Raw genomic sequence first — 4913 nt, 5'->3', positions numbered from 1 at the left:
GGGCATCTAGGGGGGTAGGAAGGGCATAATGGGTCTGAAAGTTAGGGGTCTGAATAGCATAGGGGGGTTGAGAAATAGAGTGAGACTGAGAGTCAGATAGAGGTTGAGAGGTTGGGGGGGAGAGGGATACTGAGGGCGGAGAGCTGAGATGAGAATGGAGCATGGGTGCTGGGAGTGGAAGAGAGGGTATATTAGTTAGGGGGGAATCGGGGGTAGGTGGGGGTTTTGGGGTAGAAGAGGGGAAGAGGGAGATGGGGGAAGGTGTTAGGGGGTCACAAGGTGAGGGGGTTAAATGTGGGCTGGAGGTGCATAGGAGGGGTGAGGGTTGGGTGGGGTTTGGGGGTGAGTGGAAGAGGGGTGCAGTGGAAGCTGGGATGGAGTAGATGGAATTGAAGTCAATGGGGTAGAAGGGGCAGGGGAGTAGGAAGGGGTATTTGGGGAGGGGGGATGGGAAGGTGGGTTTGGGGAGGGCATGGCTTGACCCACTGGGGTCGCTGACAAGTGTGATGTAGCAGGGGCAGGGGAATCGTTGGGGAGGTGCAAATGTGGAAGGGACAGGGGGGTTTTGGGAGGCTGAGGCAGGGGGGATGTATAGGAGGGCTGAGTTGGGGAGGATGCGACCTGGGAGGTGACCTGGGAGGTGGCCTGGGAGGTGACCTGGGATGTGACCTGGGAGGTGAGACTACCTGAGAGGCTAGTTCGGTGTCGTTGTTGCCATCTATTCTTGTGGGCTATTTGCTCATCTTTCGTCATAAACCTCTCTATAAACACATTGTAATGGGTTTCACTTCCTCTGAGTAAATGCTTGGTCCTCATTATGTACTCCACAGCCTCCTCATTGGAGAATTGCACCAGAACAGGTCTATTCTTGGTACAATTGTAAGGTCCAACCCTGCGGCTGATATCCACCTCATGTTCTGCCATTCCTGCTCCAATACACCTCAATATCTCGTGCAATTCGTATTTTTCTGTTTCTATTCTCTCTTGTCTTGTTGGTCCCCCAGATTCGAATAATCCATGTATTATAATAGACCGTCTCCTCAGTAATTCATTGTCATGCTGGTAGCCTGTCCCCTGGGGATTCCCCATCCCAACCGCAGTCACTAACCCATCCCCCACTAATCCTCTGTCCTTAGCCATGCTGCTAATCCTTCCTAATTCGTTTGTGATACGAGCACATTCCCTCTCCCAGTCCTCTCTTCCCTTCCTAATCTCTTCCTGAACATAGAGCATAAGTTCTTGTTTCTGCCTCTCTACCGCATCCTGTATTTGCTGAAATACCTCACTTTTAATCCCCTGGATTAGATCCTCCAACCAATCACTCCTTCTCTCTACAAATTTCCCTATTAATTTGTCTATAAATCTGTCCTCCTCCTCATCCCTTCTGGTGATTGACCTTGAACCCCTTCTAGTCATTGCAGTAACAACCTAGCCAAAAAGGCGCTCCTCAATACCTTGCACAATCTGCTAACACAATAGGTGAGTGAATCTCCAATCGTCGTCCCACGTGGTGGTAGAAGGGTTGCTGCCGGAGGTGAGGTCACGCGGTCAGAGGTCGGTGAGGTCTGCTTCCACACTGCACACTGCCACAGTCTTCCTCAACTATTTTGAATTACGCTAATTAAACTGTTTTTCTTCACTACTTTATGGCTCTGGTCAAAACCCAAGGTTTTTTCATTCACTTGTACACACTTTTTCACTTCGAGGTTGCCTGATTACCCCTCCCACTCCACTAGTGAACCAGGAGCTCCCAACCCCACGTCCACCCAACACGATGGTCACAAGACAAGTGTGTGTGTGTGTGACACGATGGTCACAAGACAAGTGTGTGTGTGTGTGTGTGTGTGTGTGTGTGTGTGTGTGTGTGTGTGTGTGTGTGTGTGTGTGTGTGTGTGTGTGTGTGTGTGTGTGTGTGTGTGTGTGTGTTTACTAGTTGTGTTTTTACGGGGGTTGAGCTTTGCTCTTTCGGCCCGCCTCTCAACTGTCAATCAACTGTTTACTAACTACTTTTTTTTTTCCACACCACACACACACACACACACACCCCAGGAAGCAGCCCGTGACAGCTGACTAACTCCCAGGTACCTATTTACTGCTAGGTAACAGGAGCACTTAGGGTGAAAGAAACTTTGCCCTTTTGTTTCTGCCTCGTGCGGGAATCGAACCCGCGCCACAGAATTACGAGTCTTGCGCGCTATCCACCAGGCTACGAGGCCCCTGGAGTGTGTGTGTGTGTGTGTGTGAGTGTGAGTGTGAGTGTGAGTGTGAGTGTGTGTGTGTGTGTGTGTGTGTGTGTGTGTGTGTGTGTGTGTGTGTGTGTGTGTGTGTCTACCCTGCGCTCGAAACAATCTAGTGATCCCACCACATCTGTGTCTCCCAGTAATCTCTTCCACAAATCAACAAATCTGTTTCCAAACCAATATTTTGTTGGACGTCACAAAGCTTGTTTAAGGCCACTGTAGATGACAGCTGATAACACGTCGCATTTTGACGTATACGCCACCTAAGGCCAAAACTCCCATACAAGACAATGGCAGCGGCTCGCGGAATTGACCTAGTGTCCCGTTTTCTGTTGGTGGGCCCTCTGGTGGGTTAGGTTAGGGCACTTTAGTAGGACAGGTTCTTGACGTTGGGAAGGCTGGCGAGAAGGGGCTGGTGTAGGATGGGTGGGGAAGGGCGTCACGGTGGGACAGAGGACTGGGAGGGGACAGGCAGACCTACTGTCACTGAGCACAGACAGTAAGTGGTAATATCCTTCACTGTTTTTTCCCAGCGGTGGCGAGCGGATGACGGCACCCCATGACTGGCAGCTGGTGTCGCTATCCTCAGTGGTGAGGCCCTCACTCGCTATCCTCAGTGGTGTGGCCCTCACTCGCTATCCTCAGTGGTGTGGCCCTCACTCGCTATCCTCAGTGGTGTGGCCCTCACTCGCTATCCTCAGTGGTGGCCCTCACTCGCAATCCTCAGTGGTGAGGCCCTCACTCGCTATCCTCAGTGGTGTGGCCCTCACTCGCTATCCTCAGTGGTGGCCCTCACTCGCTATCCTCAGTGGTGAGGCCCTCACTCGCTATCCTCAGTGGTGGCCCTCACTCGCTATCCTCAGTGGTGTGGCCCTCACTCGCTATCCTCAGTGGTGTGGCCCTCACTCGCTATCCTCAGTGGTGTGGCCCTCACTCGCTATCCTCAGTGGTGTGGCCCTCACTCGCTATCCTCAGTGGTGTGGCCCTCACTCGCTATCCTCAGTGGTGTGGCCCTCACTCGCTATCCTCAGTGGTTGTGTGACGCAGGCAGGTGGTGTGTGACGCAGGCAGGTGGTGTGTGACGCAGGCAGGTGGTGTGTGACGCAGGCAGGTGGTGTGTGACGCAGACAGGTCTAGGGTGACGCAGGCAGATCTAGGTGTGACGCAGACAGGTGCCTCCCCCCCCCCATCCCCCGGCATAATACAGGGAGTGCACAACTCCCTGGAAACTGTCGTGTCTAGAGTTGACGAGGACTGCCTTAATGTTGACCTTTTATTGCCGGCACCGTCACCACCTGCATTTGACGGTGTCCCTTAGGGAGAGCCACACTATCCCACAAGCCACACTATCCCTCAAGCCACGCTATCCCACAAGCCACACTATCCCACACGCCACACTATCCCACAAGCCACACTATCCCACACACCACACTATCCCACACGCCACACTCATGGTGTGGGTGCCATCAGGGCTTACCATAAGACAAACGGTTGTTGCTGGAAATATCCAACCACTTTCATCTCCTTTTTGTCTTTCAATACATCAGCTTTGTATTAACAATTGTAGTTTACTAATATTACTAACTTGTGAGTTAATCATATTAATGTTTTTGTTACTGCTCAATATATGACCAAATATTTCCTACTACGTGGCGGTGCGTCCGTCACGTAACATAGGGACAGATAACATCTGCATTTCAGAGCATTAAATTCTATTTTCATTACGTATCAGTATTTTTGCAAAGAATCATTGACTGATATTTCATGAAACCAGTGATCACTTCAACTCGCGTTATTAGCTGAAGATCACAATAATATATTCTGTTATCACAGATTATCATGGAGGAACGGAATTCTCTTTCCATTTCTCGTCTATGGGAACTCTGTGCACATTAATTATTATATGACGAGAAAAAATATAACAGCACCTCCTTATATTATCAAAACCCAGTCTCATTGTCTCATGAAGAGAGCAATCATTAGGAAAAGAATTTTTTGTATTATCGCGGCGTGTTTGCGCATGCGTCGACGAGAGGGGGATTCCTTTGGGGATGCTTGAGCAGACGCTTTTAGACTCTCATGACGACCACGAGGGCGGCCATATTTTTGCTCGTTCAGTGTCTATGAACTCGTGCATTGCCGGCCTGTATTGAGTTATCTTGCAGCAGCAGGCGTCTAAGGCTGGGAACGACTTCTCCATCAACCAGACACTCGTCTCGGCTACCATAAACCCGTTAACACCTACAGAATATTGGTAAATCGTGGCCATAGTTTATCAGATGCGCAGGCAGCTAGTCGTTAAAATCAAATCAATCAAATCAATTCAAATGTTTATTTAGGTAAGGTACATACATACAAGAGATTTTACAAAGAGTGATGGATTAATAGATAGGGCTAGTACATACAATGTCTAAAGCCACTATTACGCAAAGCGTTTCGGGCATGAAAAACTTAAATGACTAAAGCTTAATACTAATTGAGCATAAAGAATAAAATGAGTTGAGAACAAATAAAAAAAAGAGATAAAAAAGGGGGGAACATGGCTGAAAAAGCTGCACAAATACAATTCTGTCGACAAACAGAATTATATGTATAATTAATACACATGAGAGAATGTGCAGTGACTTAATATCTAACATATTCAGAGATTTGAGTAGGGGTACCGAGTGATGT

Source organism: Procambarus clarkii, chromosome 44, assembly GCF_040958095.1.
Source record: "Procambarus clarkii isolate CNS0578487 chromosome 44, FALCON_Pclarkii_2.0, whole genome shotgun sequence".
Classification (NCBI taxonomy): domain Eukaryota; kingdom Metazoa; phylum Arthropoda; class Malacostraca; order Decapoda; family Cambaridae; genus Procambarus; species Procambarus clarkii.
The sequence above is the reverse complement of the archived record's forward strand: the minus strand, read 5'-3'. Positions refer to the sequence as shown.